Below are 24,945 nucleotides of genomic sequence, written 5' to 3' on the forward strand. Positions count from 1 at the left end.
CTGAGTAGATCGCGACCGTCCGTACAAATTATTTATTTGGAGATTCGGGAAGTAAAAGACGTTCCCACGACTTAATAACGCGTCAAACACAACCACGTTAAACACACAGATTTAAAGTCGGGATGAGGAGTGATACAACGGCGAATAAACGCAACAGCAGATTAACACACTAATCCTTTAATCGTCAACAATCGACTACAAGACGGCGATCTTCGCCTATATACTAATAATAAACCCGAACGCGAAGGTGAATCGGTGACTGGTCAGCCTGCCGATTCCTTTTTTTAAAACAAATTATTACAATAATGCCCGACAAACACTTTCCGCCGTTAATCCATCAACGGGGTAGCCAGCAGATCTGCCGCGTTACCGTCCATCAGCTGGCACCTAAACATGCAAGAGAGAGAAATAAGAGAAAACACGGCATCGACCTCGACTTTCAGCCTCTACGACGGTTAGAACGCTTTGCAGTATGACGTCACTGGTGCGCTCCTTCTTGCTGACCGCCTCGCTTATGTTTACTGTCGTCGCTGTTTTTTCTCTTGCTCGTCTTCTCGTTCGCTCTATCAATCTTGCTGCCTTACTCTGTTGTCCCGCTCATTGCTGTTGTCGTTGTTTCTACTGCCTCTCGGTTGCTCCATACTTCAGCAATATCGAAGACTGCTCACGCGCGCACCCGCGCAACTCGCCAGTTACCATTAGCTTAATTAATATTAAAATGATTAATTTAAATTATTTTAATATTAATTTAAATTATTTTAATTAATTTTAATATTAATATTAATTTAAATTATTTTAAATTAATGAGTAATTTAAAATAATTTAAAGTTACCCACACGCCCCGGTGCCGGATATCCTTCGGGACACGGCTAGGCCCGGACCAGCCACACACTCCAATATTCGTCCGCGCACCGGGCGTGTCTCCGAAAACAAATGCGTTGACGAGATCGCGGGGCCAACTTCGAAAAACCGTTAGCTTTGGTCTTTTCCGCGCCCAAAGCCTAGTAGAGACTCTCTCGAATTTTCCGCGATGATCGCAGTTTGAGCGCTCTTTCTCTCTCTATCTCTTCTTCTGCGCCATCTCGATCGCTCCAGCCGTCAGCTCAGTTCGCATACAGCTCCTCGTAAACAAAAACCAAGCATGAGTGTGCGTGCTACACGCACACACTCTCAGCTTGGCACGGCGCACGAACATTTGCGCGAGTCAATCGGACGAAATCGGCCTAGCCGAGATTCTCCGTTACAACTTTGAAAAAAAAATCCCTTGAATAGTACATACAAGAGACAGTAAATATTCATATGAAAGCTATAGATATCTCGTAAATATTATTTCAAATGCTATTGAAGGTAAATGAAATTCAAGAAGAAAATCTTTGTATACGAGGTGTGTTCAAAAAGTAAGGTGACTTTTCAAATTTCACGGGCAACGTACTTTCGATTATCGATTTTTTTGTTTTGTTATGTTGGTACACTCTTCCCGAACATATGTACCAAGTTTCAAGTGGATAGCATTTTTTGTTTGGTTGTGAGAGGCGTAAAGGTTATAAGTGTTTTGCGTGCTCGGCGATTTCTTGCTATCGAAAAATATGGATCAAAGGATTTGCATCAAATTTTGTGTAAAAAATAAAATAAAGAGCTCCGAAACACTTGAAATGTTGACGGTGGCATACGGTGAAACTGTTCTGAGTAAAAAAAATGTTTACAAGTGGTACAAACTCTTCCAAGATGGCCGGGAAGATGCCAATGACGAGCCTCGCTCTGGACGCCCAAGCACGTCAACAACTGATGAAAACGTTCAAGCAGTGCAGAAAATTATTCTGGAAAATCGTCGAATCACTATCAGAGAAGTTGATGAGGATGTTGGTATATCGCTTGGCTCGTGCCATGAAATTTTTTCTAACGGTTTGGGCATGAGACGTGTGTCAGCGAAGTTTGTTCCGAAATTGCTAAATTTTGACCAAAAGAACCGTCGCATGAGCATCGCTCAAGAACTGTTGAATGACGTCAACGACGACCCAGATTTACTCAAAAGGGTCAAAAAATAAACAGTATTATCTTGAAGTTATGCGCCGTTTGCGAGAAGTAATACGAAGAAAACGCCTAGAATTGTGGAAAAACAATTCATGGCTTTGCATCACGATAATGCCCCTGCTCACTTATCTTTGCTTGTGAGAGATTTTTTGGCCAAAAACAACACCACAATCATGCCTCAGCCACCATATTCACCGGATTTGGCCCCATGTGACTTTTTCTTGTTCCCAAAACTAAAGAGACCTATGAAAGGACGGAGATTTGCAACGATTGAAGAGATAAAGACTGCATCGCTGGAAGAGCTCAAGGCTATACCGAAAAGTGCTTATGAGAAGTGCTTTGAGGATTGAAAAAACCGTTGGCATAAGTGTATTCTATCTGAGGGGGATTACTTTGAAGGGGACAACATAAATATTGATAAATAAATAAATATTTTTTCTTAAAAATACAAAGTCACCTTACTTTTTGAACACACCTCGTATATCTTGCTATCTTATAAAATAAATTCCACGCCGTCATCGACGTGCAGTATTGAAAATTTCTATTTCTAGACATCTTTAAAGTTTTTATTAAGACTTATAAACTCTTATAAGCATGATTGAGGGCATCAATAAAGCCATGCTCTTAATAAGACCACACTCATAACAAGGTAATGTTTAATGTTAAAGGTAAAGTAAGGGTGGACATGCTCTTAGTTAATATCATCAGGCCATTTAATATCAACGATCTTATATGTACATATATGTATGTTAAGCTAATTTATATTATATTATCTATGATAGTTATGATTATACAGTATGATAGTCTGTCAAAAGTATTAGTGAGCTTGATATTAGTCGTAAAAATAATGTTATTTTGAAAACTACAGATCACCAAACAAATATTTTCCTATTATTATTGCATGTATTTGTTTCCTATAGAACTATTATATAAACATGTTTTTCAGGAGATGCAATTGAGGTATACGTATACGAGTATGTATTTATGATGTAGTCATATAAATATAAGATCGTGAGAATATCGAAATTTTCAGTGTATCTCTAATGGAAAGGCTTCAATTAATTTTAGGCGGTAGAGGTTTGAAAAGTAATCAACAGTTAATTTTTATCATAAAATTTGCTGTATTATAAAATTTGATTTATTAAATATCTTTATTGAATTCTTTTTTATTCTTCTCTCTATTCTTTTTTTTTCTTCTATTTAGCTTTTGAGAATGTTAAAATCGTGCTATCAAATGTATTTGAGTTATGGATAGGTTTTGTGTTTTTATAATTTAAAACAGGTAAAATCTTTTTTTTTGAAATAATGAATAAATTTTTATTCCAACTTTGCAAACTAACTTTTTTTTTAATATCCTAAAAAATCTTAAATAACGCTTGAGTTTGTTACTATTTTCATTTATTATAATGTGATTGAGAGATTGACGAACAAAGCGAGCATGGTGGCTAAGCCCTCCAGTATATATATATAAAATTATATTATATATAATATTATATATATATATATAATACAATATTATATATATATATAGAAAAAATGAGAAATTTATTTAAGCACAAACTCCCACGATGCAGAGCTAACTGCCGCTCCGTTAAGCACGTATAGTTATACGGGTATTCGCCTTTATGTCAGATGATTTCGTTTCAGTGTTTTCTTTCCAACTGGGTTGAACTCACCTTAAGTCACTTGACCAACGCTCCTCCAATTGCTCAGCTACGCTGCCTCACTCTCCAATCTGCTGCAATTTGCTGCTTCTGCACTGCTGCTACTTGTTGTCGCGATAATGCCGTTGCACTCACGCACGTAAAAATCGTCCCAGAAACTTTGTAAACGACGAAACACGGTGCAAAATAATTTAGCGGTATTATCAGCGCGAAATCAGCTGAGGCGTAACTGCCTATTTCAAACGCTCGCGCGCCCTCTCTCTCTCTCTCTCTCTCTCTTAATCGTTCGAACTAACACGCGAGTAGGAGAATCGCGAACGGATCGATTAATTGAATCGACTACCGTTGCAGCCCCCTCCAAGTCCTGACTACCCCGGCAGGACCAATACCCGCGATTCGCCGCCATCAGAAACCTGAAAAGAATAGAAGGAAAGGAACCAAATAAACTCAAACTTCCCTTCTTTATCATGGCTACTTTATTAACCCTCCAGGGTCTACATCATCTTTTAGCTACACCTGGCGCTCGATGTTTCGGGTAGCGCCAGTGTGTAGCTTTCTCCGGGCACCGCTGGGAGTTGGTCATCCCGGGCTCCCCGCATATGTAGCAGCCCCTCAGCTGCGATCGGGACTGAGCAGCCTCCCGATCTTGTATGGCCTGTTCAGCAGACCGAGGGGACTGCTAGGCGCTTACTCCCTGGGAGGCGGTGATGGTGACGCCCCTCACCGTGACGGTTGCACGTCCATCCTGCGACCTGACCACGATTGTGGTGTCAGGAGCCATACGCCTGTCCACATGGACCGTGAGCATCGGCTCAGCGCCAGTAGCTCCCGGGGCTATTTTCTCCTGAGCCGGCGCCGGGAGCGCTGCGGCGGACTCCTGTCGATTGTCTACCCGCAGCAGGGCCTCTCCGTACTTCGCCTAGGCCCTCTAGCGCTGAATCACCTCTGCCCACTCCCCGGGCAGTTCTTCTGCACCCTAGCAGTTCATGAAGCGTCTCAGGTGCCCCTGCACCTGAGACTGGAGATCCTTGCCGAACCGCCAGGCACTCTCCACCTCGTTGATCCCCACACCTACGTGTCTTCAGTCGAGGAGGAGAGTGGGCTGCTCCGGGATACGGGGGTGGTTGCAGACCCAGTGCGATGCCCCACAGGTTTCCCTGGATCCTGGGCACTGGCTCGCACTGTCCGACGTCTGGGGTACGCCGGACTTGAGGGTCTGCACCCCCTGGTCCACGGTGGACTTGGGACGCTTGACCTCTTCCTGGCCTCTATCTGGGTACAAGCGTCCCTGGAATGCCCCACGTTGAGCGCCATGTAACGGGGGGAACTAACTAACTTCGAACTAACACGTGAGTAGCAGAATCGCGAACGGATCGATTAATTGAATTGACTACCGTTGCATATTATTATTATTATTATACTATGATAATTTTTGTTATTGGTAAAAACAAATAAAAGAATATTAATACTCGAACTTCATTTACGATTAAATAACACATTGTTATTGAAAGGAAATTGTATATACATTCATTAGTTTAATGAATGTTATCATTCATTCAATGATAAATCCACAGATAAATGTCTTTCACTAATAAAAGTTGTTGACAATATGTGGAAATCAGTAAATTCTTTTTTTAGATTGTTTTATTGAGTGTCTACCTCGGCTGCCTGTGTTATTTTTTCGGCAGTGAGTGAGTTTTGTGGGTATTCTAGTTCGATGCCGGAAAGTACGAATAGTACGTCTTTTTGTTTGTCAGTGGTATCATACAGTTGTAGAAAATTTTCTTTAGTCATTTTATACAGATTTACATTATTCAATTTCAAAGTGAATAAAAGTTTCTATAAATTTTAAAGTAAAAAATAATTAGTTTAAAAGTGATTATTTTTAAAATGCGTAAGTATTTTATTCACTTTTTTAAACATCTTTTCAGTAATTATTACGTTTCATATAAAATGAATAAATAAACTTTTGTATTTTAGCTTCTTCAAATTAAACTCGATACCGCTCAAGGGGCTCGTCTAGAAAAGATACTGTTTTGTTTCGTCTTGTTTCGAAAATTTATTGTAACGAAAAAAAATTTATAATTTTTTTTTTCAAAATTCCTACAGAAATAAAAATGTTTAGACCAGTACAGTCTCTTGCTTAGCGATTTCGAGTGTAAGTATACTATCGTAATAGTTACTTATCATTCATTTTGTGCACGATTCCTACACAATAGGCCTTATATTTTCACCAGAACAAAAAGTGTAACCAATTAAAAAATGATTATTTAAAGTATGAAATAAATTTTGAACTAATATGAGTTCGCTGAATGTGCCATGTCTGTTTTCAAAGCGAAAAAACACGCGATTTTCGGTGATTTTTTTAGAAGAAGTTAAAAACTGTATTTTATTACAGAAAATTGTTGGTTCAAAAGGGTTATTCGAAAAATTATTTTAAAGAAAATGGTGGCCGTTTTATGAAATAACGTGGTTTTTCGAAGACTCAATTTTTCATTTGGTTCCCCCCAGAGAAAGCTTTATAATAGTAAAATTATTAGTTAAAACTTCATAGAAGTAAGTTTGAAGGTGTTTGGAGGTCGAATCACATATTTTTAGAAAATGTTTGGACCTAGTTGGATTTAGTTTAAAAGATATAACATTTAAAAAAAAAACCCTTTTGGTGAATAACAAAGTTATGGTTATAGCTAATAGAGAGTAAATTTTCTTTTAGTGAAAACATAAGTATTCTGTATTCTTTCAAAAACAATTTGTACGATTTCAATATCTTAATTATTTTCATCTGAAGAATGGAAAAACCGTTTTTCAAAAATCGAAAATTCACTATAAATCAAAAACGCGTTGATAAAATCAAAGTGGATTATTTTCACGCATTCGGGAAAGAAAAACAAAAGTGGATACCAAATTTTATCGATATCCGATGGACAGTTCAAAAATGGTATACATACATACACACACATACACACACATCCATACGGACATTTTCTAAAAACACGTTTTTTGAACTTCAAACAAAGTTTTTTTATGAAGCTGAAAATTTTACTATTACAAAGCTTCTAGGAGGAAGCAAAATTTTAAGACGATTGCTTTTACGATTTTCAAGATATCTTGGTCACAAAAAAACAACTCTGAAAAAGACAGATTTCCTTAACATGGCTATAATTTCCTTAATTTACAACATTTTTCAATATCAAATTTCATGAAAGTTTTTCAATATATCTAATTTGGAACCAACAATTTGCTGTAAGCAAAAGACAGTTGTAATTTCTCAAAAAGATTCACGAAAACCGCGTGATTTTTCGACTTGTGACTAGGCATAAACGATCATTAGTATATTACGTATTAAGGGCGGAAAGAAGGCGATTACAGACGAGTGTGAAAGTTGTCACCCTAGCGAAGTGAGGGTGGCAATCACTCATTATGATTGTCTTCTTTCCACCCATTATGCACACCACATTTTTTGTCTAATCTGCACCGTAAGTGTGTTATTACATACATGTAAATGCGAGGGGAAATTATAGCACTATTTTCCGCTCTAGAGCGGAAAAGAGAGCCCTAGGATGGAATATAAGCCCTACGACGGAAATTTCTTCCTTTTCTGCACTTTTTCTCCCGTAAGTTTATTTTCCGTTAAGAAAATATTAATAAAATTAGAAATATCTTGCGTTAAATATACACTGATGCCTGCAATGACTCGATCGGCAGGGCAACAGACTCGCACGCGGTAGGCCCGGGTTCGATTCCTAATCCTTGCTGATTGATACAAGTATCACTGAAAAAAGTTTCATGTGCTTTGTTTTCAAACACATTGCAAGCTTCCATCGCTCAGAAGCACTAATGGAGCATAAATAAGGCGACATTAAACAAAAAATAAATGAATAAAAACATTTAACGCCAAGCATTTTCATTCAACAATCGAATTATATAAACAATGGAAAAGGCAGAGTACCAAACGGAGTCCTGTACGGATGTACATATTGGAATTCAAATAACGTGTCTATGAAATAATCAGGTAAATTATCAAACGAACATATAATAATAAAGTAAACATAAAATTAAACAACGGTCATTTCAAACTAGCGTGACAAATGTTGTTTAGTCTTGTTCTGATGCATCTCGGCGCGCCGCGCAGTATAGGGAGCCTATACCTCTGTAGACCCTTTTGTACGAATTATTTTACCAGCTCTAGGGTTCTGTGGATCATATATTGAATATTCTCTCATTTACGTTTTGTCGTACTTACAAACGTTCAAATCGTAAAAGTTTTGATTGGCGAAAGTTTATGTATATCGACGTAATATTTATATTCTAATAATTTTGCAGTGACATCTTCGCATCAATTATACGAGGGTGGGTCAATAAATCCTTAGAAAATCCAAGAGATGGCGCTCAAAGCATACCAACTTATATTGCACCAACAAGCACCACTATTAAGTAGAGTGCTGTCGAAGTTTCAGCCAAATCCATCGAGTAGTTCCGTTTTGATCATCGATAAAAGTGAACAACTTTTGTTTCTTATTAACAATGGAAAAAAGTGAGTTCCAAGAGGTGATAAAACATTTCTATTTGAAAGGCCTTACACCGAAACAAATGAAAACTGAGTTAGATGCAGTTCATGATGTATCTGCCCCTGTGTTTGCAAATGTTTACAATTGGGTAACTGAATTTAAACGTGGCCGTATATCGACTGTAGATGAACATCGTTTAGGCCGTCCTGTAGACGTCAGCATTCCGGAAATGATCAATAAAATCCACGACAAGGTGTTGAGTGACCGAAGAATAAAGTTGCGCGAAATAGTTGAAGCCACAGAGGTTTTAAAAGGTACAGTCAATTCGATTTTGCATGAGAAATCGGACATGAGAAAAATTTCGGCAAGGTGGATGCCACGTTTGCTCTCACAAGGGAATATTCCCAACCGTCCGCCTTCAATTTTGTTACAATTGAGATGTTGTACTTCATAAAAAAAATAAAAGTTGGCAGAAAAAGCTGTCTAGGGGGTGAAAACCCCCCTTAAAAATTACCTCTAAAAACAGTTAAACAGCAATAACTTTGGTTGTAATGAATCTCTTTTGATGAAACGAAATGGTAAAAATGTCTTACTTAAAAAACAATAAAACCGCATAGTTTTGGACTCGGGGGGTTGCAACCCCTACGATGTACAGGGGAAAAACTCTATTTTTGAGTGGATTTTTTGTGTATAGATTTATAAAATTATCATAAAAAAATTGAAAAATAAATTTTCATCTAGGAAATGATAAAATAAAATTAATGTGTTTCAGCGTTTTTCCATTTTTATGTATTTCGAGGGTGAATTACCCCTAAACCCTATTAATACTATATAAATAGTTGCCGATCACCAATTTTGTTGATTTTCCATATGCTATGACGTTTATAAAGTGGGCTAACCTATGACACTGTTAGTCTCTAGAAAAATAAATGTATGGGCTGAAGACGACCTAAAAACTACCCTTAAAACACCATTACAGCAATATAATCGGTTTATACCAATATTTTTTGATAACAAAAAATTTTAAAAATTCGTTATAAAAAAGGGAATATCACCATATATAGGCTTTGTCTTTAGGGGTTTCAACCCCTACGATGTAAAGGGAAAACCTTTTTGATTGGATTTCTTGCGTAAAAAATCATGGAATTACCACAAAAATTAAAAAATAAATTTTCATCTAGAAAATGATAAAATAATATTGACTAGCATCGGAGTGTTTTCGTTATTTAATATTTCGAAGATGAATTACCCCTAAACCCAACTATTGCTATATAAATAAATGCCAATCACCAATTTCGCTGATTTTTCATTTGCTATGACATTTAAAAATTGATGAGAGAATTATACTGTTCTTGTGCTAGAAAAGCAATTTGGGGTCTGGAAACCACCCTCAAAAGCAACCTGCAAAACCCTATTACAGTAATATCTTCGGTATTTATGACTAATTTTCGATAAAAAAAATTTGAAAAAATCTATATAAAAAAGACACGTAATCATACAGGTTTTTGTTACTGGGGGTTGCCAGCCCTACATTGTACAAGGGTGTAACTGTATTCAGCGTATACATTTTTACCGTCCGAATTAAAAAACAGATCATAAAAAAATTAAAAGAACGATCTATCTTGTGAAAAATAATAAGAATAAACCTAAAGCGTTCCGGAATATCTACTAAACACCCAGTGATTATCTCCATTCGCATACCCCCTTATCAACTTCCTAATTAATCCCCTGATTAGCCCCACTCGTATACCGCCTGATCAACCTCAGCCCCTGATTAACCCTACTCGCATACACTGCTCGTCAATCACTTTTGCCATGCTTACCTCAAAATTAGGCAAACTTGAAAGTTTTGTATCTCGGTCGGAAATCATCGTATCACAAAAATCCGCAGGGCATTTTAAAGGTAATTGCAAAAGCTTCCATTTAAGACGTTATAACGGGGTTTTGACCCAGCGCGGGTCACTCGTTATATTAATTACGAGGGAATTGGAAACAGCTCGGTGTGGGCCTCGTAATAGGCTGCGCAAAGCCTAACCGAACAGCAATAGGAACGTCGTGGTGCAGCGTCCGTTACCTTGGCCCGCGGAGAGCGTCGTGTAGCCGGACGGAACGGGATTGTTTACGATAGGTAAAAGGGAAGCGCAAAGGAAGAAAACAGATATACGAGCAGCATTGAGTTTACTACAGAGAATAGTACAAAGTTAGTACGCAGCGTAAGCGGGAGAGAGAGCGGTGAAATGCTAGCGAGAGAGACACGTATTCGAGGTGGTACTTACAATGACGTCTCGGAGTCAGCCCTGGAGACGGTGTTCTTGGCCTCGCACGTGGTCTGCGAGGACGCGCAGTACGCACTCGAATGCGGTCAAAAGGCGGGCGGCTTTGAAAGCTCGCACGCGTAGTCGCTAGAATTAGCTCGCCAAAACACTGAGCCATCTCGGCACCAAACCTCACACCGAGTAGGCACTCGCGTACTCGTCAGAAACACCGCGGAAAATAGTCGCTGATTACAAAAGGTCGCAAGCGCGTATATCTGCTCGTCACACGTCCACGTTAGCGCTCTCTCTGACTTACCTTTGGCTGCCATACAAGTGAAATAATTATGTGACAAATATATTTATGTAAAAATAATTATAATTATGTGTGGGGAGAGAGAGACATAACGAGGGTCTGGCCGCTCGTTATAACGTGCAGAGACTTAAAAAAGAAAATATGTGTTTTTTACAGTAAAAAAACTGAATAAAAAAATTTCAATTTTTTTAACCTCGACTTAAATCAATGCCAATTTAGAACCAGGCGGTGGAGGGCAAATCGACCGGAGGGGTTCTGAGGGTAATGTCTTTCCCTTTAAAATTAGCCCCCGCGGGGTTCTATCCGATGTTTTTTAACCGAGTTACGGCGTTTTTTGTAAAAAAATAACTTTTTTTTTCAATCCTCAATTACTTCTACTTGCGTACGTTTTGGAAAAAAATTTCATTTTGTGCCCAAGAATACGAAAATAAAGTCAAAATAAAGAAATAGAGAAAAATTTTTTTTTCGTTTTTTTAGCGCATTAAAAAAATAAAGGAATTTAATTTTTTTTTTACGCTTAGTTTTAGTTTTTTTGTGATTTACTACGTCCCTAGACATTTTAAAACGAAGCGTAAAAAAAAAGTTAAATTCCTTTATTTTTTTAATGCGCTAAAAAACCGAAAAAAATTTTTTTCTCTAGTTCTTTATTTTAACTTTATTTTCGTATTCTTAGGCAGAAAATGAAACTTTTTTCTCCTTGGCATTTTTTTCCAAAACGTACGCAAGTCGAAGTAATTGAGGATTGAAAAGAAAAGGTTATTTTTTTACAAAAAACGTCGTAAATCGGTTAAAAAACATCGGATAGAACCCCGCGGGGGCTAATTTTAAAGGGAAAGACATTACCCTCCGAACCCCTCCGGTCGATTTGCCCTCCACCGCCTGGTTCTAAATTGGCATTGATTTAAGTCGAGTTTAAAAACATTGAAATTGTTTTAATCGGTTTTTTTACTGTAAAAAACGCATATTTTCATTTTTAAGTCTCTGCACGTCTTAAATGGAAGCTTTTGCAATTACCTTTAAAATGTCCTGCTGTTTTTTATGATACGATGATTTCCGACCGAGATACAAAACTTTCAAGTTTGCCTAATTTTGAGATAAGCATGGCAAAAGTGATTGACGGGCAGGGTACCTTCCCATTAACCCCACTCGCATACCCCTGAACACTCCCTCATTAACTTCACTCGCTTACCCCCTGAACACCCCTGGTCAACTCCACTCCCGTAGCCACTAATTAACCTAACCCCACGGAGAATCTCCGATCGTCTCGATGAAGAAAAATGTATTCCTAATCTGTAAAGGGGATTTGAAAGGGTAGGAGTACTACTTTATGGTGTATGGTCCGTTTGTGGAAATAAAATTTATTCACGGTGTCACCTAACTTTGAATATAGGTAAAAATCTAGCCTAAAGGCTTTTGCAAGTTTACGTTAGGATATCTTGAAAGCGTGATGTGATGGCTCAATTCTAAGGATGGATTCAAATTTTACGCATAAAATTGTTTCAGAAATTACTTCCAGTCTTACTAGAATATCCACAATCCCGTTTTTCACTATTCACGTAGTTCTAACTACAAAACTTGCTTTGTTCTCTCAAGTTACGTATGCTATCGTATTCTGTCGACCTATTTTACTGAATACGAAGAAACTGTTATGATAGAATTTCAATCTTGATTTGCCTCGTTGACCGTAATCAAATCGAATTTTAATGTTGGTTTGCGGCGTTAACTACAATCAAACCGAATTTCAATGTTTGTTCACCACGTTCACCGCAATGAGATGCGGCAGACCATATGTGTGTGTGTATATATATATATATACGGCAACTTAAGATTATCGAATTGCTTTTTATGTGGTCCAAACTTCAAAACATGTTTTGTTAACTCAAAATATATATGTATATATATCATATTATGTCAACATACGTATTTCAGTCAGATAGTAATACAATTTTGTTAACATCGTATAATTTCTTTGAATATCAATATTGTGTGATAATGGCAATCGAAATCACAGTGTCACGCAAAGCTTATTAAAAATATTCCATGTAACTGTAATAGTGGAAAATATACCAAAATTGAACGACGCAGAGAAACAGCTACACGATTATATCGAAGATGTATTGGAAAAAAGTATTGAAGGTAATTATTCTGGCGTTGAGTATGAAATAAGTGACAATTTATGTTTCCTAAACAATGATTTTTATATCAATTCAGAAGTGATTGACGATGGTTTTGGAGAAATACATGCTTAAGATTATGCTGAGGTGCCTAATTTTATTATAACTAATACAACAGTCGATGATGGATACAAAAGAAAAGCTGTTGAAGCCCAGCCGGAAAGGGGGAAATATAAAGTTGTCTTTAAGTTCCGTTCAAAGTAAGTATAAATTAGCTACGTTAGAATGTTAGTTGAGAATATGGAAACAGTGAATTTCCGCAGGCGGAAATAGAAAAGATAATTTGTTTAAAATTTCAGAGTATACTCTACAAAAAATTAAGGATGCTTTAAACCGGAAGTTAACAGTTCATGATTTAGATCTTAAAAGATGGGCTTTAGAAAAAAAGAATAAATTGAATGTGCCTTGGTTTAAAGCATCACCAAAGTGGATATTATTATTTAAAAGAAAACATAAAATTATATCACCTAAAATAACGAAACATATAACAAAGGTATATATTGATAATAAGCCTAATCTACAGCTGAACTGTCAAAATTTTGTTAATGAAGCGAAATCTGAACTATCTAAAAAAAGAGCAAGTAATGTATATAATTCTGATCAAAGTGGGTTTGATTTAGAAATGCATATAGACAGGACATTGAATAAGAAAGGGATAAAGACAGTTGAAACGGTTGTACAATCAATATCATCTACTACACATAGTTATACGGTACAACCGACAACATCTGCAGAAGGTGTGTTGCTCTGGTCTCTTTTTATGGTTTTAAAAGAACCAAAGGACGAATTCGCGTCTACTGTTGTAAAAACATTATTCCAAGCACCTAATATATATTTGCAAGCAAGTGTATCAGGAAAACTGTCGAGTGAATTACTTCAAACACGGTTCGGAGATGTCTTTTTTCCTAATCATGGGAAAGTACAGTTTTGTTACTAGACTCATGGAGTGGGTAATGTGAACGCACTGTACGATTAGTTAAACCTCAAGATAAAATTTTCGATTGATGACAATCTCTAAGGGTACCACAGGCAAAATTCAACCACTGGATGCATTTGGTTTTGGAATTTGGATAAACTATGCGGAAAATATTGGATGCTGTCATTTTATTCGGATCGGACATAAATTTACATGAAAGAAATAATATGATAAAATTACAATCTATCACACGTAATCAATTATCTTCACCTAGATTCCAAAACGTATTCAAATATGCTTGGTACAAGAGTGGATATTTGGATGAAAAACCTCCTAAATTCGATAATCCTGCAGAATATTGTTTTGCAATTCTTTACAATTCTTTGCAAAGAATATGCAATTGAAGAAGATCCTATCTATAAGATTTGTGAAAATATAGCATTTATGAAATGTGCACGGTGCAAGACACTGCTATGCCTGCGGCATTTAATTATAGAGTATTATTATTGCTTACAATATCAACAGTCACAAGAAGACGGATCTTATATACGAGGTCTGTCCGGAAAGTATCGGGCCTACCTTTATATTTTCGTGCTAGCGTTATTCTTTATCATCTGGTGGGTGGCATCCTTCAAAGTAATCCCCACTTGATTTAATAACACGGTTCCATCGATGTTTCCACTTTTCAAAATAGTTTTGGAACTCACTTAAAGGGATAGCCTTAAGTACACTCGTTGCATTGTTTTCAATCGTTGTTTTGTCATCGAATCGGTATCCTTGGAGTGGTTTTCTTAGTTTTGGAAACAGCCAAAAGTTACAAGGGGCTATGTCGGGACTGTATGGAGGTTGTCGAAGCAATGCGATGTTGTGTTTGCTCAAAAACTGCTGCACAAGATTGGATGAATGTGCTGGCGCATTATCGTGATGGAGAAGCCAGTCACCACTTTCCCAAAAGTGCGGCCATTTTCTTCTTACTGCATCATGCAAACGTTTCAAAATTTGAACGTAGTATTCTTCATTGATTGTCTCACCTGTTGGTGTATATTCGTGATGTACAACACCTTCACAATCGAAAAAAACAATCAACATTGACTTAACATTGCTCCGACTTTGACGTGCTTTTTTTGGTCTTGGCAATTCAGAATGCTTCCACTGTGAAGATTGTTGTTTTGTTTTAGGATCATAACCATAAACCCATGATTCATCACCTGTAATAACTTTTCTAAGCACATTATTATCATTATTGACCATTTCCAGATTGTCCAGAGCGATTTCTAAGCGAATGTTCTTCTGCTCTGCTGTGAGCAATTTTGGGAGGAATTTCGCACACACGCGTTTTATCCCTAAATTTTCGGTTAAAATTTCTGAAATGATAGTTTTTGGTATCCCAAGGTCTTCTTCTAGTTCTCGCACAGTCATACGACGATCTTGTTCGATTGCAAGTCGCACCCGCTCAATATTATCTGCGGTTTTTGTCGTCGAAGGTCGGCCGGAACGAGAATCACTATCGACAGAAGTGCGACCATCCTTGAACCGTTTATACCACTCTTTTATTCGTGTTTTGCTCAGACACTCGCTTCCGAACGCCTTTTGCATCATTTCAATAGTTTCCGAACTCGTTTTTCCGAGTTGAAAGCAAAATTTGATGCAAATTCGTTGATCTTGTTTTTCAGTCATTTTTGACAATATCAAAATCCGACGAACGCGAAAAAGGCACTGTAAACAAAGACACGCTGCGCATGAACTATACGTCCGGCAGGTATCAGTAAGTAACCAATAGATTCGTGAGGCTTTACTGTTGACGTTTCTGTCCGGTAGAGGTCGCTCGAACACTATGGCGCGAAGATATAAACGTAGGCCCGATACTTTCCGGACAGATCTCGTACAATACAATCATTAACTTTAAAAATTTGATTGAATTTCAAGAAGAATATAATGATACCATCAAACGTATTAATATTGTATTAATAAAATAATTAAACATACATCACTTGTCCTGAATCAACTTGTATAGGGGTGACTTTTTCTGAGGGTTACTCTGTCTAGGAAATATTTGTCAAGGCGTTGACCAACTTTGGGGGTAAAGCCGTCCGATAACCATTCATTGAGTTAAGCCTTCTGGAGGTGAAACTGTCTTGGGGATGAATAGGGGGCTTCCGTTTAAGAGGATTAACTTGTTATTCAGGGGGTATGCGAGTGGGGCTGATAAGATGGTTAGGTTAATTGGGAGGTATACGAGTGGGTTTGACCATGGTGTATGCGAGTGAGGTTAATCGGGAGATGAGGTTGATCAGAAGGTATGCAGTTGGGATTAATCAAGGGATCTAAAACTGGGCTTGATGAGGGAATGAGGTTAATCACGGGGTACCCGAGTGCGGTTGATACGGTTGATACGAGTAAAGATAATCAGGGGATGAGGTTGATTAGGGGTATATAAGTGGGATTAATCAGACGGTCTGCGCGTGTGGTTAATAAGGGTTAATCAACGAGTATGCGAGTGAGGTTAATCAGGGGGTGAGGTTGATTAGGGGGTATGTGAGCGAGGTTGATCAGGTGATATGCGTGTGGAGCTAATCAGGGGGTTATCAGGAAGTTGATTAGGGGTTATGCGTATGAAGTTAATCACTGGGTGTTTAGGAGATATACCGGAGCGCTTTAAGTTTATTCGTATTATTTTTCATAAGATAGATCGTACATTTAATTTTTTATGATCCACTTTTTAATTCGGACAGTAAAAATATATACACTGAATACAGTTTCACCCTTGTACAATGTAGGGCTAGCAACCCCCAGTAACAAAACCTGTATGATTACGTGTCTTTTTTATATAGATTTTTTCAAATTTCTTTTGTCGAAAAATAGTCATAAATACCGAAAATATTGCTGTAACAGGGTTTTGCGGGTTGCTTTTGAGGGTGGTTTCTAAGCCCCAAATTCCTTTTCTAGCACAAGAACAGTATAATTCTCTCATCAATTTTTAAACGTCACATCAAATGAAAATCAGCGAAATTGGTGATTGGCAACTATTTATATAGCAATAGTAGGGTTTAGGGCTGGTTCACCCTTGAAGTATTGAATAATGAAAAAACTCCGAAGCTGGTTAATATTATTTTATCATTTCCTAGATGAAAATTTATTTTTCAATTTTTTTATGATACTTTTGTGATTCTGTATACGAAAAATCCGCTCAAAAAAGTAGTTTTTCAAAGATTCATTACAATCAAAGTTATTGCTGTTTAACTGTTTTCAGGGGTGACTTTTGAGGGTGGTTTGCACTCTCTAGGCAGCTTTTTTCCGCCGATAAAAAAATAAGTGTCTCTTATTTTTTTATAAAGTATAACATATCTCAATTGCAAAAAAATTGAAGGCGGACGGTTGGGAATGTTTCCTTGTCAGTCAAGAACAGACGCAGTCGAGTGGTGGTCGCTGAAGCCCTCGTGGCGCGCAATCACTGTAATCCGGACGATTTTCTGTGTCGATTCATAAGTGTAGACGAAACATTGTTTCACCACTATACTCCTAAGATGAAGGAACAGTCAAAACAGTGGATTTTGAAAGGTCAATCAGCTCCAAAGAAGGCGAAGACAGTAAAATCGATCGGCAAGGTTATGGCCACTGTTTTTTGTGATGCATGTGGAATTCTTCGTCTACTATTTAGAAAAAGGACAAATAATCACCGAAGAGTATTATGGATCGTTGTTTGACCGGTTAAGCGAGAAAATAAAGGAAGAACGTCCTTATTTGGAAAAAAAAATTCTGTTTCATCAAGAGAATGCACGAGTACACCCTTTATAACGAGTTCATTTCTAAACTCATTACGTCGCTCTCTAGCATCATATAACCCATATTATTTATATAAATTATGTCAATATCCTTTATATACAATCATATTAATATTCGACGTAGCAGCAGCCGACGCAGTCAAGAGGTGAGAGGGATAGAGAGAACAACAGAGTCGCATTAGAGAGAAAGAGAGAAAGAGAGCGACATGCTCGAACAGATGCGTCGCGCTGAAGGCGTCTTGACCGGTCAGGACGTGCGCGACTGATACTAAAGTAGGAGAGGGGGCACCGCGAGCAACAATTAGCTGTCCGACTCGACGCCGCGAACACGTGTCAATTGATACGCTGCTTTTGAGGCCTTGCCGATTTTGTGCTGTTTTCTCATTAATAACGATAGTGTTTTTTTTGGTCTCGCCATCGACACCGGCTTCCAACAACTTTAAGGTGGATAGAGTGTGCGTGTTCGGTCTGCCGAGAAGGCAACCAACGCGGGTTTGATACGACGTTGCAACAACGAATTTCGATGCACAAGTGTTTGAAGAAGGTATGGCCGAGGAAAATGTAAGTACCTCCTCGTACTTTGTCTCTCTCTCTCGGCTTGCTTGCTTTTTCTCTCTTATTCTGCGCTGCTTTATTAAACTGCATTATTATAACTCTACGTTTGTATTATTTATAATTTCATTTATATAAACAGCAGTTATACTAGTTACACATTCTTTTTTCTCGCCAGACGCTTGTTCGTTTCCTATGTCAATTCTCTTCATATTCATTATTCGCGATTTTCCTTACATCTATCCACGACGCTCTACGCGGGCCACGATGCAGTCAACCAGGCTCGGCCGAGTACGAGCCATTGCACAAATCCAGTGGCAAATCAAGCATAGTATTGCCAAAGCTAATTTTATTTATAATAATTTCCTCTCTATAACGCACTGAAATCTATAAACCGTTATATCTTGCTTAGTTTCGATCGCTAAAATTGAGAATTAAAGTTCAAATTAGTAGACCATCTACCGTATTCACCAGATTTGGCTCCTAATGACATTTTTTTATTCCCAAACCTAAAAATAACACAAACAAATAGCTATTTTGAAGAACTTCAAAATTTTCATAAGTAACATGGTGGTTTCAAAAATATGAAATTAGAAAACGTCGATGAAATATATAAAATTCCCAAAAAAATAAAATTATCAAAACTTAATTTTTTATGGTTTATAACGGGTTTTATAATTTCTTCGTCGTTATAATCGAGAGGATTATTCGGTTGACTGCTCGGCAAAAAAAATTAGTTGAACGCCACAAGGCTAGTGCAATGTCATGTGTATGGCCAAGCCTCGTAACTCGCACTTACAATATATTCGCCTTGTTGCCCGCGTAGAGCGCCGTGAATTCGCGTAGCTAAAAGCGCGAAATATGTATACACGAGCACAGTGAAATCGCAGGGAAATGGGAAAAGATTCAGACAATTGAGAAAGACGCAACAAATGCAGATAACAGTGGCTTTATACAAAAGAAAATATTTAGAGCATGCAAAGCATCATGCGCAAGGAGCGCGGCAAAGAGAGAGAAAGCGGATAAGGGGAGAGAGAGCCTAATTAGGAGATGTAACTTACGAGGTGTGATCAAAAAGTAAGGTGAATTTTTATTTTTCTCAAAAAATATTTATTTATTCATCAATTTTTATTTTATCTCCTTCAAAGTAATCCCCCTCGGATATAATGCACTTGTGCCTACGCTTTTTCCAATCCTCAAAGCATTTCAAAAAATCATTTTTTGTGATCTTGTTTAGTTCATCCTTCGATGCCGTCTTTATCTCCTCAATCGTGGCAAAACGCCGTCCTTTCATGGGCCTCTTCAGTTTTGGGAACAAGAAGAAGTCACAGGGGGCCAGATCTGGCGAATACGGTGCCTGTGGCATCATTACTGTGTTGGTTTTAGCCAAAAATTCGCGCACAAGCAACGATGTGTGAGCAGGGGCGTTATCATGGTGCAAAAGCCAATTTTTATTTTTCCACAAATTCGGACGTTTCTGGCGGATTGCTTCGCGCGAAATTGCGCATAACTTGCAGGTAATATTCCTTATTTACTGTTCTACCCTGTGGCAAGAACTCATGATGCACCACGCCCCTGCAGTCAAAGAAAACTGTAAGCAAAACCTTTACATTTGATCGAACTTGGCGTGCTTTTTTTGGTCTTGGTGATCCAGAATGCCTCCACTGGGATGATTGAGTCTTAGTCTCGACGTCATAACCGTATACCCATGTTTCGTCACCTGTTATAACCCTGTTGAGTAAATCTGGATCATCGTTGACGTCATTCAGTAGCTCTTGGGCGATGCTCATGCGACGTTTCTTTTGGTCGAAATTGAGCAATTTCGGAACAAACTTCACTGACACACGTCTCATGTCTAAAACACTCGTCAAAATTGATTGGCACGAACCAAATGAGATGCCAATATCATCAGCAATTTCTCTAATGGTAATTCGACGATTTCCCAACACTATTTTCTTCACTTCTTCAACATTCTCATCAGTTGTTGATGTGCTGGGGCGTCCAGAACGAGGTTCGTCGTCGGTGTCTTCTCGGCCTTTTTGGAAGAGTTTATACCACTTGTAAACATTTTTTTGGCTTAAAGTAGACTCACCGTATGCCACTTTCAGCATTTCAAGTGTTTTGGAACATTTGATTCCATTTTTCACACAAAATTTTATGCAAACTCTTTGATCCATGTTTTTAGACAGCAGCAAATCGTGGAGCACGCAAAACACTTCTAAGCTTGATGCCTTTCACAAACAAACCAAATATACTACAAAGCTGAAATTTGGAACGTATGTTCTAGACGAGTGTACCGACATAACCAAATAAAAAAGTTGAAGATCGAACGGACGTAGCCCGCTAAATTTCAAAATTCACCTTACTTTTTGATCACACCTCGTATATGCTCGTCAGCCATGCCCTTTGTAAATATCGATACCTAAATCGCCTCACGAGTTAAAGAACTGGTTACAGTGGTGGCGGAGTATAGGCTCTCTTGAATTTGTTCAGACGTCCCAGCACCGTCTTGGCAAAGAGAACATTCACCACTGTACTAGCGAGAAAAAGGCACTGCCATAAAGTAATCTATCTACTGGTTTCTTAGCTAAGTCTGTGCAAGGCACTACTGTACAATAAAGAAAAAAAGGCTAAAGTTATCCGCGCGAGCAGAGACACGTGTTGTCGGCTTCAAGTCCACCATTTAATTGCCGCTCGCGGTGTCCCTTCTCTCACCTCAGTCTTACCAGGGAACCACCCCAACCCGACCTCACCGATTTGAATGATTTTGGGATATGTTGTAGTACTTGAAAAAAATTAGATACGTGTTTTTTTTTATCGGCCCATAAGGGCTTTTAAGGGGTAAAATCCACCCTGAAAATCAACCCCTAAAATCAGTTTTTTTAATATTTCTCAGCATCAAATGAATATTTTTCAGTAAACTCAACGATAAAAAATTTCTTATAAAAAGGCGCTTTTAAGGACATAACATTTATACCGAAGGGTTGCAACCCCCTTTTTAATAGGGGTAAATACACTATTTTTTGTACTGTTTTACGACATGTAATATAGTAAATCAGCTTGAGTGATTTAAAAATCGCACTGACAATAAGAAAATACCAAAATTAAATTAACATGTTTCCGGATTAAAAAAAAATATTTAAGGGGTGTTTCACCCCCTAGAAACCACCTCTGTCAAACTATCAGCAGGTTAATCCACCTAACCCTGGGATAAACAAGTTTAGTCGTTTGTTATTTCCTGAAATAATTTAATCCTACGCCTGAGCGAGCTACCTAAACTAACCAACCTGCCTCTAACCCACCAAACCCCCATAAACCACCCATACCCAACCAAATGTAGGCTAATAGATCTAACTTTGGGAGAATTGAGTTTATCAGTTGCTTTTTCTTAAAATAATTGATTTCTACACCGTATGTGGAGTATCCCATTTTTTTGATAAAATATATCTGTAGCTCAAACATAATTTATGACAAATAAAAATATGTTTAATACATTTTATTTTAATAGTACCAAAATGGCGAGAAATATCTCTTAAAAATAAACACGAGAATAACACGAGGTCTAATTACCATTTATAGATCTATACATATTGTTATGTGTGGCTCATCTGAAGAGCAAAAGAACGTTTACGTTGCTAAGCAACCTCTCTCTCATCGTTGTTATGATGTTTTTTTAGTTAGTTGTATCAATAGCTCGATTCTGATAATACCTGTTGTTAACCTATTTCGGAATTTCGAAAATAAAACTCGCTATCATTCTTTCATAATAAACTTGTTATTATCTTTTGTGAGTGTGTGAGCTTAACATTTTGGGGACTCGCCCGAAGATTTTCTTGAAGACTACTGCGTCCGGAAAAACTCCACGAACATCGCCTCGAGTACCATTTCAAATAAAAACGAGACCTCGAACTGCTGCTGACGCTACTCCTGCTAATGTCGAGGGAGCTGCTGCTGTTACTGCTAGCAATGCCACGGATACCGATATTGCCGCTACTAAAAACCAACAACATCAAGCAGGTACTCTTGACCGTGCACATGCTCATCCAGTTCTCATCGATTTAAACAGTCCACGTGACGAGCTGCACTCGATGGCTGATCACTCGTACTCCGATGATTTGCGCGATGGTGCGCGCTCGACGGGTGGCGTAGCGCCGCCGGAAGTTGGTGCCTCGCTGACAGCCACTGACGGCGCGTCGACGGTGCCCAACATCTTATCGATGGCGACCGATACCTCTCCGCTCGTGCGTGACGTCCCATCACCGCTGCCTATATCCCAACCACCTCTCCTTCGCGAGGCGCTCTTAGAACTCAACGAAGCTAGGACACAATTGGATACATACCGACGACGGCTTGAAACGTTGGAGTCTATTCGGGAGACCGAACGTCAACATCGTCAGCAACTTGAGGCGACGTTACAATAACGCATTGAGAAAGAGCAGAGTCTTGCAGCAGAGCTACGCGTGCGTGACGATGAGGTCATCGAGGGTCGACGCGTTATCGAAGGATTGCAGTCGGAACAACTATCCCTCAAACAACAGTTTGTCCAGCTTCAACAACGATTGAACAAGATGAGTCGAAACATGATTTCTCTGTCACACACAGAACCAAATACTACAATGACACCAAACAATACCAACAACACTACGTTACAAGTGACCGACACAAGAAATGGTTATGACCCGAGCACACAATTACACACACCAAATCCAGTTACGACTGTCGATTTAAGGTTAGGTTACAGTCTGAAGCCCGACACTTATGATGGCTCAACCCCTTTGTCTGAATATCTCAATTAATTCAACTTGGTTGTTAGACCTAATAAAAAGTGATGAAAAACAGGTAGTCGCTTTAGCCGCTTCTGTGCGAAAACCGACAACGAGCATGCTGAATAACTTTAAGAATACAGAGACCTTAAATTTAAAATTACTTCTTGAAAAATTATAGGCACGTTTTGGTGAAAATTTGGGAGCGAATAGCTATTCATTATTTCAAAATAGACGTCAAAAACCCGGTGAAGATCTACCTACTTTGGCATCCGATATAGAAAAATTAGCTGCATTAGCTTACCCAGAATGTTCGATAGAAGTTCAGGATAAAATTGCTTGTTTTCAATTCATCAATGGAATTTATCACACGGGGGTCAGAGAAACTCTACAATGAGAACGTATTACTTCTCTCAAAGTAGCTCTTGCACGAGCCTTGGAAGTGAAAGTTATTCAAGAACAAAATAAGAATTTGGCTTCTCAACGTTTGAAAGATTCTTCAAATAATAATCAAAATTCTTCACAAAAGAGGTTTGACGATGACGTAAAAAGTTCTGACGCAAAACAGGCCCAATCTTTCGATCATCAAGAATGGTTGAAAAATCTTGAATGTTGGGGTTGTCATAAAAAGGACACACACATTCTCGTTGTCCTGAACAGAGAAACTAGTTCGTGTCAAATTTTCAGGGGGAAGTTTGACACCCGATAAAGAGGCTCCTACTGATTTTACTGATGAATTGGATTATAGGAGTTTGCATGTTTGTAGGGTTCTTCAGAATTTAAATACTTTTGAATTTGAAGGTAGCATAAATAAAAAATCGTGTATTTTGAAAATTGATTCAGATTCAGACGTTACTATTCTGAATTCTAAATTTATTACTCTTAATTGCCATCAAAACTCTGTCAATAAAAAAAATTTGAAGTATCCCACTCGTAAAAATGTTCCTCTTAAGTTTAAAACACTTGCTAGAATTGATTTAGGTCAGTATTCAGTTTAGATGATTGTTTTTGTTGCAGATATTACTGAAAATTGCATACTTGGGTGTGATTTTTTGAATAAGACTGGAATTACAGAGTCGATGTATAAAATTTTTAAAGGTATCCCAAGTAGAATCGACAGTGATACGGATGGGTAAAAATGTTGCAGAATTATGGAGTGGGCTGGGGAATTACCAGATCTTTTGAAAGATGTTTTTGAAGATAATTCCCGAAATTTGGATTCTTCACAGAAAGAAAAATTCTCTCAGCTTTTAATAGGTTTTCAAGATATTTTTCAAGATGATGATCTTGCCGGGAAATGTAATGTTGAGCATAAAATTGAATTAAATGATTCCAATCCTGTGAAACAGCCGGTTCGTCCTCTTCCTTTTCATGTACGAGTAGAAATTGATAAAATGATTAATGATATGCACAAACAAGGGGTTATCGAGGAATCACCAAGTTCTTAGTGTTCTCCAGTAGTATTAAAACGAAAGAAAGATGACACTTGGAGATTTTGTGTTGATTTCAGAAAGTTGAACGATAAGACAATCAAAGATTCATATGCTTTACCTAGAATCGATCAAACTTTAGATAAGTTAGCTGGTAACTCTTGGTTTTCGACTTTGGATCTTAAGAGCGGATATTGGCAGGTTAAGATCCGTCCAGAGGACAGAGAAAAGACAGCTTTTTCAATAGGTAATGGTTTATGGCAGTTTATCGTTATGGTTTTTGGACTATGCAATGCTCCAGCTATATTCGAACGTTTAATGGAAAAAGTACTCCGTGATCTTTTAAATGAAATTTGCTTGATCTACTTAGATGATGTCATGGTAATGGCAAAATCGTTTGATGATATGCTTGTTAACTTACGTACAATCTTTACAAGGATTCGAGATGCGAATTTAAAGCTGAATAGAAAAAATGTGTTTTCTTTCAGCGTGAAATCGAGCATTTAGGGCATATTCTTTCAGAAAAAGGAAAGAGGACCGATCCTAAAAAGATAAAG

At 38.0% G+C, this 24,945-nt stretch overlaps 1 protein-coding gene across 6 annotated transcripts in view; it reads right to left on the reverse strand.

The window, feature by feature from the left end:
• The window catches only part of LOC131675125 (trithorax group protein osa), a 1,031,961-nt gene that overhangs the window by 842,620 nt on the left and 164,396 nt on the right, over positions 1-24,945 (reverse strand). The gene's annotated exons all lie outside the window — the stretch shown is intronic.

The sequence above is a fragment of the Phymastichus coffea genome, unplaced genomic scaffold, assembly GCF_024137745.1.
Source record: "Phymastichus coffea isolate CEN01 unplaced genomic scaffold, Cenicafe_Pcof_1.1 PCOF00016, whole genome shotgun sequence".
Lineage (NCBI taxonomy): Eukaryota > Metazoa > Arthropoda > Insecta > Hymenoptera > Eulophidae > Phymastichus > Phymastichus coffea.